At 41.7% G+C, this 13,005-nt stretch overlaps 1 protein-coding gene across 1 annotated transcript in view; it reads left to right on the top strand.

Moving 5' to 3' along the window:
• SEMA5B (semaphorin 5B) overlaps positions 1-13,005 on the top strand; it is a 271,715-nt gene that overhangs the window by 76,129 nt on the left and 182,581 nt on the right. The window contains exon 3 of the mRNA XM_027637199.1: positions 7,352-7,412. The gene's annotated coding sequence lies outside the window, so the exon portion shown is untranslated. The remainder of the gene's footprint in view (positions 1-7,351; positions 7,413-13,005) is intronic.

Here is a 13,005-nt window from a genome sequence, read left to right as displayed (position 1 = left end):
GCCCTCCTTCCATGCTTTCGATGACAGCCTTAAATTAATGGTCATGGCTGTGTGTGGAATAGGCAGGAATGAAAAGAGTTCCTAACTCCAGGATGTTCTTGCAAGCAATGAGAACTAGTGTTTAGGAGGCACCAGCCCATAAGTAGGGGTTCTCCCCCTTCCCCAGCTGCACCACTGGCTTGCCATAAAATCCTTCACAAATCACTCACCTCTGGAGGTTCAGTTTTGCTTTTGTACAGCAGAAACAATGGTTCCTTTCAGTTCTGCCTCCACAGTGGTCACTGCACAGGGCTAACAAGCAGTAATGCAGCCTTCAGGGAGTGCCAGCGCTGGAGCTGCTCTAGCAAGTGTTTTGTTCTGGGAGAAGAATAGATCCTTAAAATATTTAATCAACAGTTTCTGGGTATATACCCCTCCACTTCTGGATTAAATGCTCTTAGTGATTTAAGGCTTTATTATGTTCTTCTCTCTTTTGTTTATCTCATGTTCTCATCAACAGGAGCTTCACTTTAGACCATGATAAAGCACTTCAACCATGCTTTTACTGGCTATGGTTGTTAGGAAATCTTAAACATACTTTTTTTTTTTTTTTAATAGTGACCCCATTCTCACTTTCTGAACTATCTTGACTTCTTTTAAAGGGAAGCAATAATGAATTTCCATATGAGCTATACCTTGTAAAAAGATTATCTCCATTTGCTCTTTTTAGAAAGTTTTCAGAAGGGAAGGCACTGTCCCAATGCACAGAAGCAATTTTTCTTTTCAATGGATCCTGTGACTCAAATCTAAACCTTTGCTCTCAGAGGAACGCTTTTCAAATGTTTACTTACTGCTTGATTCCTGATAGGCAGTCTGGAAAAAAAACCAGATGAGGTGTTACTCTTGAAAGTTATACTGCTTTATATTGTTTGAAAGGCAGAGATTGAACTGATTTGTCTAGCAGCTTGCCTTGTCTCAGATGGGGGAAAGAGTTCCTTTGTAGCTCAGGCTTTTATCAACAGTCCAGTAAAAGTGTTTTATATATATACATAAAAAAACATACAACATATAAAGCCTTTTATCCCAATGACTCTAAAGTAGTTGACAAATTTGTCAAATAATTTGTCAACTGCTTTCCTCAAAAATTATCTCTTACTCCAGAAAGATATCATGGAGGTATTTCTGTGTTATGTGAAATTATTCTTCCTACTAATAGCTTTTAAAGTAACAATCAGACTTGTAATGCACGAATAACAAAATTTTAATCTAAGAATTTTAGAAACTTTCCCCTAATTCTCTTAGGGGATTTAATTAAACATGAAGCCACCTTCTTGTACTACTGAGGTCAGGGGGAACTGATGCACAAGATGTGCTGGGCAGGAGAGTAACAACGCTGTGTGCATGCTGTGGGTAACTGGGGGGGAAAAAATATAAATAATCTTACAGTGTTCTGACAGTCACTTGGTGAAAACTTCCTGTGTTCTGCAGCACAGCTGGTGTTATATTGTTGTGTATGGACACAGATTGTTGTGTATGGGCAAAAAATGCATGATGGGGATGCCTGCTCCTCTCTGATGCCTCTGTACCCATCCTAGGCTTGGAGAGGAGCCTCTGTGCCTAGAGTTGTTTTCCAGGGGCTGGTAAAGTTCCTCACAGCAGTTTGCCCTTTACCTTACTGGGGACACCATGACCTTCCATGGCCACTTTTTCCATATCAGCCTTATATATGAGCAGCGTTTGCCTCTTCTGGAAGGGCTCTGGATACACATCCCGCATCCATACGCACTCTGCATCTGTTAGGCTTCATCAGAGGATCCTCTTGGCTCCTGAACCTTTCCCTTGTGCAAGTCGTGAGCAAAACCCGTTGCAAGGTGACTGAGGGTTTCGTGATGGGATCCACAGCGTGAGTGTGTTAATGGAGTCAAGTGCTATTTATTGGCTCCAGTGTGTTTCACTGCACCCTTGGCGCGTTCACGCTTCCTGTATGAAACTTGGCTGAAGGAGTCAGAACTGCAAGACATCATCCCAAATTCCAGCTGGGATGCGTAACTTGGCTACATGACACTCTCCCCTCTTTGCCCCCCTTAACTACTTCCCATGTTAAATAGTTTCTCAGGACTCAAAGGGGAAGGGGGAAATAATCTCCAGGCCAGTGATTCTGATAAATAGAAAGATTGCATAAATAAATTAGCAATGATTAATAGTAGGAAAATGTCACTTGTCTCACTTGCCTGGAAGTTGTAGCTTGCTGAAATGACAGCCTTGCTGTTGGGGGGTTGGGATGCAGAGATTGAATGATGGGGTTAGGGATTTATTTTATATATATTTTCAAATTGAAAAAAAAGTGTGATTTATTTTCTTTTGCTGCAGCCTGCTCCAAATTTTCAGTTTTACATTAATAGCTGTGGGAACAGCAGTTCTTACTGCCATGTACTTTAGCTATTAGCACTGTGTCTGGTTTGACAGTACATCTCTCAATTTATTTTTTTTATTCCCTTGCGATCATAAAATATGTATCAGCCTTCCTTTTTAATCTCCTTTGGCATGTCCAGCTAGTTAATTTGTGTCTTGCCTTCTTTTGAATTTGATTTTTCTAACAACATATACTTAATCAGAAAAAACAAGCCAACTGGCTATTAAAATTTCTTAAAAAAAAATTGAAATTTGATTGAATTCATATTTAATGGTATGATTTCTCCAGGAGCCCCTCACAGCTTTCTACCCCAAATGTTTTCTCCACTGATATTTTAATTGCTGTAATAATCAGCATTCTGAATACGAGGTCTTTCCCCTAGCTCAGTAAATCCATACTGGCTGAGTAAAGCATGTCTGTGATTTATGTGCAGATAAACAGCTTTGGATCCTGTCCAATCACTTCATCAGTTTTAATTCGGCTACCTAATCAGTAGCAAACAGGAGGGTTGTTTTTTGTTAGTTTTTTTTGCTTTGTTTTGCTTTTAACGGGGTGTGTGTGGGAGTGCTAATACAGGGTTTGGCATATTCCCCAGAATGGCACAAATAGCTCCCCATTTCACATCATCTTCATGTCAAAGTCAGCCCTGACTTTCTGAGAGAGTTTATAAGAAGGGGATGAGATGCCAAGCCCTGCCTTTGGGCTTTCGTTGGTATCTAAGGAACCAGGCAGATATGTAGTCTGAACAGCGAGCCTGCTCTTATCTCATAGTTTACAAAGGACATCCCTCAGATGCCTGAGAAAACTGTGTGTTTTTAGCGGTTGATGCCTTCAAAATTATTTCTACAGCATTTATGTTACTGCTGTTGCTGTTTCTTAATAGGCAGAATGACTTTGAAAGGGTCTGGGAGGTAGAGGTGACCAGTGCCTGTGGGGTGCAGCTGTGCAGGGGTAGGACAGTGCAGCCCACTCTCACCTTTGCACCTTCAGCCTGTCAGCTCTGTACTCAGTACTGTAAAAGCCAGGGGCATCCAGATGACTCCACACTGAGGCTCTTCTAGCTTAAGGCTCATGACCACAGCTCCTGACCTCATTTTTGTCTGCAATAACCCAACCCTCCCGTTAAGGTTAAAACACTGGACCTTTTACATTATCATCTGTTAGTGCCGTGTGTCCAGAGGTGAAGTGTTCTCTGATTTATAAGCAGCCTCTGAAGGATTACAGAGAGCAACCCCATTTTGGCCATCAGATCTAGGGCAAGCAATACCATCTGTAATAACAAAGCTTACCTAAAGAGCTTAGTGTGGTTTGAGTAGTAAACCATGGCTGTGTGTGTCTGAACCTTGTTAGAAATCCTGGCTGCCCTTAATTTCAGCGTGTAACTGTGCCTGGCCACTTCCTTTATCCTGGGAAACTGCAAGAGGTATTAGTAGCTTTTCTTCTGTATCTGTTTATTCTTGTTTCATAGCAGCACTTGCTATGCAGGCAGGCAGCAGGCTTGGGAAAGCTGCAGTAGGCTCGGTGGCCACCCCTGGACTGTTTAGGAGGTAGGTTAATTGGGAAGAAGACAATGGCATTTCTACTGTATCTTCTTAGGGACTTACATCATAACCCAGATGATGCATACTACCTGTTTTCCATGTAAGGTTAAACCCTCTCAGCTCTGTGTTTTACTCTTACCAAGAATCTTAACCAGAGCTGCTAAATTCAAACTTTTTGGCTCAGCCTTAATTCCTTGCACACACCCATAGCTGTAGGGGCTTTAATTAGACTTCTGAATCATCATGAAATTCAGAGAATTAGGCTGGGCTGGAGGGAAGGGCAGTGTATTGGGTTTGTGCCATTTTGGGATCAGTTCACAGTGCAGATGTGGGTGTCCCAAGAGGCTCTGGGCGAGGTGCTTAATCCATCTGCCGTGTTGAGTTTTTTATAGCTTGCAAAAGGGCAATAACACCTCCCTGTCTTAGACTGGCAATGAAGAGAGGATAAAACCCATTAATGAAGAGAAGACATTTAGACCCTGTGGTAGTTCTGGTACAGCTCCACCTCAGCTACAGCACTCACTGGGCTTTTTGTGTACAGTCCTTGGAAGATTCTTTGAAAATGGCTGTGACCCTTTTTATACTCCTCTTGTGCATGGTCAGAGAAAGGCAGTGTGGCTTGTCCAGGGCTGGGCAGCAGTCAGTGACAAGGTGGCAGTCATGCCCTTGCCAGCAGGTCCCACTTAGCAGAACTCAGCTGGCAGCTCTGGAGATGGAAGCATAGCTTGGGGAGAGCAGAGATGCCACTTTCTCCTGCTCTGAAGAGGATGTGAGCCAGCCATTGCACTAGTCCCATGGACTCCTTGCCTCAGGATGGGCAGTTTTTCCTTTTCATTTTGGAATTCTGTGCTTTTGGCTAAGACAGCTGGGATTGGAGATGTGTGTGGAGAGGGAAGTTTGGCCATTATACTATATTACTTATATAATTCTACTTCTTTTTAATGGATGACAGCACTGCAGAGGGACTACCAGGCTTGGGATTCTCCTGGCTTTGACTTAGCAGTCTGTAGGTTTGATTCTCTTAACCTCAACAGGAACTCTGAGCATTCCTGTTAAAATTAATGTGAAACAAACTTCCAGAGTCCTGAAAGGTGAAGACTATCCCATCTGTCCATCTGTTGCTTTAGTGGAGAGGTAGGAAAGGTTTCATGCGTAACCTGAGAGGGAATTTAAACATCTGAGAAGAAATTTCAGGAGAAGACTCAGTTTCTTGCAGATCAAAGGTTGAGTTTAGGGAATCCTCTATTTTCTGGCCAAAAGGCAGCTATCATGTTTAGAGAGGCAGGGTGTAGACCAAAATCCTTCTGGTGATGAAACCTAGAGTTTGTGCTGACCAGTGGCTTACGTTTTATAAAAGACTACCTTTCAGTCCTGGAGGTTTGAGCTAACAGGTGCATCTTGTTTTCTTACAAGCTGGTATGCTGATCTCTGAGCTGCCTCCTGGGATATCACCAAAGAAGCATTTCCACTGTTACCATTTTAAAGAGCAAAGGTCAGCTGGTAGTGAAGGCTGACTCCTTCTGGTGGGTGCTCTTTAGTTGTCCCACCTTCAGGATTCAGCCCTGTCAGAACAGCTGCAGAAATTTTCACATCTTCATCAGTTTCCTATGATTTCTTCTGTGAGGAAAGACTGATAGGAGAAGGAAGGAAGGAAATGTGAGAGTCCATATGCGTATTAGTCTTAATATGTTGAAAGAGGGGACTGTGAGAGCATTTTCGGGCTTATGGAAATGTGATGAATGATGCTTCTTGAAGAAAACAGTTGCTTCAGTCCTCTCAGTGAACTGTGTGACTGGTTTCTCTGTTTCTGCAGTTTGGGTTTTTTCAGATGGTGCTATATTTACTGTGACTTTTTTTTTTTCAATTTTCCCTTTTCTCTCCTTTTCCCTTTTCCCCTTTTCCTTTTCCATATTCATACTATATAAAAGCCATTGTTCAAAGAAGAATTACCAGAGTGGTAAGAGGTCTGCCTGTGGCTGAAGTCTGATGGCCTGTCCCTGAGTGCAGCACCTTAACATACAGAAGTCCTCTAGCATTATACGGAGTTTTGACAGACCAGCTACCAGTTTCCCTGAAAAAAAAAAGTTTTGTCTTTTTAGTATCTCTATTCCTTTTCTATGATGTAGAGTTAATAGCATGTGCTCCTTCTCAGGAGCATAGTGAGGAAGAACCCATCTGGTTTGTGAATGCTCAGACATTGCTCTAACGGAAGCCATGTAAATAACTAGATAAATTATTTCAGTGGGATTGTCTGTCGAGCGTAATAGGTAGCAGGGTCAGAATCTCTTAGCAATGATTCATTTCTTTCTGGCTGAGTGGGATTTGTGCTCACAAGCCATTGTACAGAAGCAGCTTCTGATTTTTGCTTTCTCTGTCTTTTCCCTGCCTACACTTTGAGTTCCTTGATCTCTTGCTGTTTGGCTCCAGGGAGCAGAGACTACCATGGTCAGTGTCTGCACCGTGTTAGTGTGGAGTTCAGGCCCAGGGTAGGCTCTGTGGTGCTGCCATAACACAAACTGAAGGATAAATTATTAGAAAATAATCTAGAATTTTATATAATTTATCATCATTTTTGCCTCTTTCCTTTCATGAGGTTGTGGTAGAATTGTGGGTTTTAATTGTGGGATAAGACATAAGGGTGAAAATAATGAAAATAACCTTTCAGGTGTGGGTTGCTTGAGCAAATTCCTTCATTCTGAGCTTTGCTTTTGGTGTTTCAAAGAGGGGGGTATGGGCTCATAGCTGGTGTGCCAGCTCTCTGCCCTGCCAGGTTTGCTATGAGAGCAGGGGCAAATTGTGTAGGATGCATTTACAATGTCTTCATCTGGCTGCAGCTCCTGGATTGACTTGAATAGTTTCAATAGGTCTTCACTAACCTGAGTGCATCAGTCAGTAGTTCCGCTGTCAGAATGGAAAGTGCAGTGAACTCAGGCAGGGGTGAATGATGAGGCACAGTGATGGGTGGTGGGGATGGGAATGTTCCCAAACAGAGCACTGCAGTGAGCAATAAGATGTGTGCTCACAGCCCACATTTCTCACTGGTGCGAATCTCCCACTTGGAAACTGGGACAAGAGTGGTTCCTTCCATGAGCATTCAGGATTATGAAAAGTTCAGACAGGGCTGCACAATTTCTGAGTTAGATTGATTGTGTTAAAATATTTATTGTTTCTACAGACATTTGCTGCTAGCATATATATAGACTAGGAGGTTTTCAAAAAGCAAATGATTGCAGGTGAAGAAAGTTTGGAAGCAACCTTCAGATGAACATTAAGGAAAATTTTTACACTGCTTTGTGGTTAAACTCGAATAATATTTTCATTACATTTTGTTTCCAAATAATGTCAAAATTCTTTCCCATCAGATTGAAGATGTAGTTAGAAATATCCACTGAAGACTTGTTTTCTGATATTTCCACAGGTCACTAAGGATTTTCCCTGGAGCATGACTTTGAATATGACACTTCAGTAATGCAGAAGCTGTAAGTAAATAATATCGTGTTTGCAACCCTTCTTTAAGAGCCGTGTTTACACTCTTTCCAGAGCTTTGCTGGAACTCATTTTTGCCAGACTTTATCTACCATGCAACAAGCTTACAAGGAAGTGACTGGAAGATGACATGGTTTTAAAGTGAATTGTGCCATTTTAGGCACTTTGCTTTATTAGCTTCTTGTTTAATTTAAGAATTCCAGTAATGGTTCCTTAATCTGCAGGAAGAAAGCTCAAGACATCTGTCAGTATTGCAGGCAATGCCACAAGCAGACAAAAGTAAAAATACCTCATTAGTGTAGATTATCAGTGAATAAAATGCAATGATACATTACCAAAAGCTGACATGCAAATCGGCACAGGACAAAGGCCAAGAACCTTACTTTGCTTGTTATATTACTAATTAAAAAGGCTTACTAGAAGCTGAACAAATGAACCCAAGGGGCTGCTGACCTGATCATGTATTTGATGGCCTTTGGTAGCTTGATGTCAGAGTTCAGTGTCTGAGGAATCTTATCACAGAGGTAAGCCTTTGTGCAATTCCTGGTTGTGAATGCTTGAAAAAGATATAGTTTCTCTTCCTCAACTTTTTTTCCATCTTTTTCTAAGGTGAATTAGTAAGCTGCTAATTTTGGTATCTCTTTTCTGAATTCCGCATTGTTTTTGCTAATGAATTCTCTCAGATCTGCTCAATCTCCATTTAATTCAGTCAGCTACTCAACATCCAAACCTTTTGTAATAGAGAGAGTGCTAATTTTTCCGTTTATTTCAATGGCCTTTCATCAGGTGTTATCATATAACTCAATCATTCAGCATTGGAATTTGTAATTTAATCAATAAAAGAAGGCCATTTTTCTCAAGGAACTGTAGTTTGCACTTAATAGCTGCACACCCTGGTGGCTATATAGCAAGGAAAAGAGATGCCACTATTTTAGAATTAATAGATCTAATTATTTTATCTGTGCACTCATCTTGCAAAATCTAGAGGGAGAATCATGGATGTTACTCAAGTTGCTATGACAAGCACCTTGTATGGGTGTTGGCAGCCCTGTACATGAGCAGTACTGTTCACATAAGCAGTTTGATATCAAGAGAGACACCAACAGAAGAAACTGTGCTGTGTGAGGTCCTCTCCATCCTTTCTGTTTACATGACTTTTATTGCATTGCTGTTGCATTAGACAAGCACAAGGGTGGTGTCAGGCCTGCCTTGATGTGATCACTGACGGGCTCAAAGCTTTGAGCACAGGGATCTCCCTGGCCTCAGTAAAAGGTGTCTGTGGCCTGTGAACCTGCTCTGTCTCTGCCTCTGGGTTTGCTTCCACTGCTTCTGCTGCCCCAAAGGAAGGGATGGTACTGTGCTTGCTGGGCAGGATGAGGGGATGGCTATTCATTGCTGGCACTGAGAGCTCTCCTGGTTTCCTGCCCTGGCCCACCTGAGACGTGTGGTGTCTGGAAGAGCATCTCTGCTAATTCTGCTGGAGGTGTAAATTTTGCCCCAGGGATGAGGTTTGTTTTGCATTCAGCCTCTGGAAGGCAACGTGCCTTTTTCATGCTGCCAAGCAGCTTTGGGCAAGGCCTGAGGGGGAGATTAAACGCCCCGCTGGAGAAGCACTTGTGGTGGGTCACAGCTGGGAATCTTTCCTTGGCTCCTTGACTTCTCAGTGAAATTACCTGGACAGGTCTCAAATATCAGGTCTCTGAAGAGTCAGCCATGGTTTTGCTGATAAATTGCTTGTAAGTATCATGGTCTCAACTTGGCAAGGTCTGCAACACTCAAGATGAAAGGTATCAAAACTATTCATTCAGAAAATGGTAATATTTAAAATTACAGTAAATTGTTTGGTGTATAAGGGATATCAAAATGCCGCTTTGCTTATATCTCTCCCAAAGCCTGGTTGCTAGTGCCATAGCCACATTTTCTGCAAATAAAATGTTGAGCCAGCCATTGGTACACACATCTGGTGGGATTTTTATAACATGTTTTTCAGTTGAAACAGGCACATTAGTAAAGAAAGGCTTAATAATACAACATTTTGGAGAATTTTTAATATGTGGGGTGTGGCATTTGGCTTGAAGATTTTAGTACTCCCCTTGAGTGCTACTCCAGATTGAATAAACAGGTATTTAGAGAGTCTTCAGGTACTTATTTTCCACCTGGGTTGACCGACTTTTCCTGTGGTAAGCACGTAATTTCATAAGACAGTAAGACAGTCAGCTGATAAACTCCACAGCAACCCCCAAAACAACATCCTAAGCACTCTGTAGCAAAAACTGTCACATAATTGCAATAGAGACTTAACATCAGGGTTTGTTAAGTGTTGAACATCATGAATTGAAGAATGCCTGGACAAGCGTTACAATTACTGGAATTGACTGCCCAGGGAGGTGGTAGAGTCACCATCCTTGGAGTTGTTCAAGAAACTACTGGAAATGGTACTCAGTGCCATGTTCTAGTTGACAAGCTGGAGATCAGTCAGAGGTTGGACTTGATGACCTTAGAGGTCTTTTCCAACCTAGATGATTCTGTGATTCTGTGCGATTCTGTGATTGAAATGTCTTGGTCCTAAATTCTCAGCAATTCTACCTTCCTGCAGCCCTCTTGAATTCAAGTCCTGTTCCTGCTTTGCACAGCCATACCAGAAATTTTTGGACAAGGAACATATAAAGTGTGCCAATCAGACAGCTACAAAATCTACAGAACTGCAACTGGCTGACAAATCTCTCCCTCTGCCCTTGGATAATACCATAGAAGCCTTTTTTTGTATGAGCAATGTTGTAAATATTGTTCATCTTTTTTTCATAAAGCTACATTTAAGTCTATTTCCAACCTTTCAACAGTGCCAAAGGATTACCAAACATGTACCATATGACTGCTTATGATCTCTGATTCCTTCTGGTGCCCTCCAAATAATGTCATTAAAGGCAGTGTCGTTCTGCCTGTCGCGTTTGGCCAAATATGAGAGCAGAATCTCTCCCACTGAGTAACTCAATGTGCTGTATTTGAAGATTGACTTTCAAAGGAACAACGTTTTGACTGGCCAAAGCAATCAGTGTTTTGTGTGGCCAGGCAGCCTAGGGAAACCTGCTGTAAGAAGTGAAAAGCTTTCTTATGAGGACTGTGGTAGAAGACGTTTTTTGGGATTGATTTAGCACTCAAGAGATCAATGCTTTGTGGAACTGGAGCATCTTCAGAAGTAAGCAATGGCACATGCAGACTGCCCCTCTGTCCTTCCCACATTAATGACTTCCTTTTTTTCACCTAAAAAAGAGAAAATATGTAGTTATAGTTTAGTCCTGCTTTACAGTGGTGTTTTGCACAAAATCATGCAGGTGTATAATACATCCAAAAATATTTACATATATGTTCATTAATATTTCTCCACTAATATCCCTCGCTTTTAAGTTGCTAAAACATTCTGAAGCACTTGGTTTGTTTTTTCTGTCCTGCTCTCTGCACCAAATCACTCATTCTAGTGTTTCAATGCAGATCAGGAATTCTGGGGGGGAAAAAGAACATTGCAGCCAGTTTTAGCTCATCTCTTAAAGGTTGTTGGGGTTTGCTTCCACGGATTTTGAATTCAACAGGCTACAGAAGGACTGGATGTCATTTAGCTATTAAAGATTTTTGGTTTCCTGCTTATTGTGAAGTAGCATCATTAACACAGGGAAATTACCATGCTTCACTGTGCTGTGTCCATGGTACATTAGAGGCCCTTTTCCATTGGTAAAGCTGAGTCTATTCTTCTGTAAAATCAGGGTCCCATTGGCAGTTCTTTGGCTAGTGAGACAGAGGGACTATTTATTGAGAAGAAGAGTGGTCTAATAAAGGGGAAGAAGTTGAACGTGACAGCAGAATGTTGGTTTATAAATCACTCCATAATTGGGCCAAAATATTCATCCATTTTCAGAAGGCCAGGGAGAAAGAGGACTGGAGTTTTGGGGTAAATGAGCAACACAGTTTTTCCAAAGTGCATTTTAGAAAAGTCAAGCACTCAATCCATTTCTCTTCCCTGTACCAAGTGCTGTGCTTTCAGGCTAGTGGAAACTGGTTTGTATTGCTTAATTTTCTTCTTTGAAATGGCATATTGGCTTTTGGTGGAGAAATTGGACTTTTGCTTGAATATGTCTGTATTTTACAAATAGCTTTTTAGTTTAATAAGATGAAACCAATTAACCAGAAAAGTCATTGCCAATGGATTTTACAAGTACATAAAAATATATTGCTTTTTCTTGAAACATTTCATCACCCTTTTAAATGTTCTTTTTTCTTTCCTTTGCCACCAGCGACAAGGAACTGTGATGAATTTGTGCCCTCATACCTTTTCCTGAAAACATTGATCTTTCGCCCTGATTGTGTATGTGTGTGTGTGTGGGGGGGTCATAGACATGTGCATATGTATCTATTTATTTCTGTTGTTTATTTCTTGCCCCAGTGTTCAGTGTGTTTAACTTGTGGCCTGAGGTAAAACAGAGCACACAAGCTATAAAAAGTTATTCTTAAAAGGTTACTTAAAGTGGCACAGGACCCAAGGGCTAATGAGCAATCTCTCAAAGCCAGATGTTAATGCAACTGCTGAAACATTTGGCACAGCAGAGGCACTGAAGAAGGCAGTAGCACCTGGGTGTTACCCCACTGCATCCCTGGGAGAGGACATGTTTCCTGGAAACTCTTCTGAGGTCCCTCATTATTCCAGCTTTGCCTTGCAACTGAGGGTGGGGACAGAGACCCACGGTCCTGCAGTGGCATGGAGCTCTGTGGAAATGAGTTCTGGCCTCTGCTGCCTGTCTTAGAACAGTATTGCTCACTTAATCACCTATGGCAATATTTTACTTGGAGGGAATTCTAACATGAGGCCCTGCCAGCCTCCTCTACCCCTAAATTTCCATCAACTCCCTGCCTGCAAGAGGGCTGGGGAACACGCAAGGCATAGGCGCATGATGAGGAACTATAGGATTTCTATCTCCATTACCTCAGCCTTCCCCATTCCCTTGTAGCCTTGCCTTCTGGTTAAAATGCAAAGAATATTTATTAACTTCTGTGAGCATGTGGGGCGGTAACCAGGCAGGCATTGCCTTGAGATGACATGGTTTTCTCTGCTCTGATCAACTCTGTAAACTGAAGCATAAAGAATCTGCTTTGATCTCTGATAGCTTTGCTGGTTTGCTTTAGTTACCAGCTGATACAGAGATGACTAAAATATGGTACTTTGGGGTAAAATAGGGTGTCAGCCCAAGTACATGGCATATGACACACAAAATTAGCTGTTGCAAACAGACATCTCTGTTCACATCAGCTTTGCCCAATCCTTCAAGAAAACATATGTATCATCTGAAAGAAAAACAAACACTAAATTTGGGCAATAGGGAAGGCTTTAATTCTCTTCTCCTCCAAGCAGTGGGAGTGCCATGCAGGACAGTGCCCTTTTTGTATCCTTGCTTCCATTTAGCAGTGGTTCTCACATTTTAAAAGTAGGTCTAGATATTTTACCAGCAGCCTGACATCATTACTAAGGCTCTGCATATTTACTATATAACTGGTGATCTAGTTGAAGGAAATTATTACATGAGGACTTTAAAGTAGATA

The sequence above is a fragment of the Corapipo altera genome, unplaced genomic scaffold (genome assembly GCF_003945725.1).
Source record: "Corapipo altera isolate COAL_440 unplaced genomic scaffold, ASM394572v1 45, whole genome shotgun sequence".
Classification (NCBI taxonomy): Eukaryota; Metazoa; Chordata; class Aves; order Passeriformes; family Pipridae; genus Corapipo; species Corapipo altera.
The sequence above is the reverse complement of the archived record's forward strand: the minus strand, read 5'-3'. Positions and strand labels throughout refer to the sequence as shown.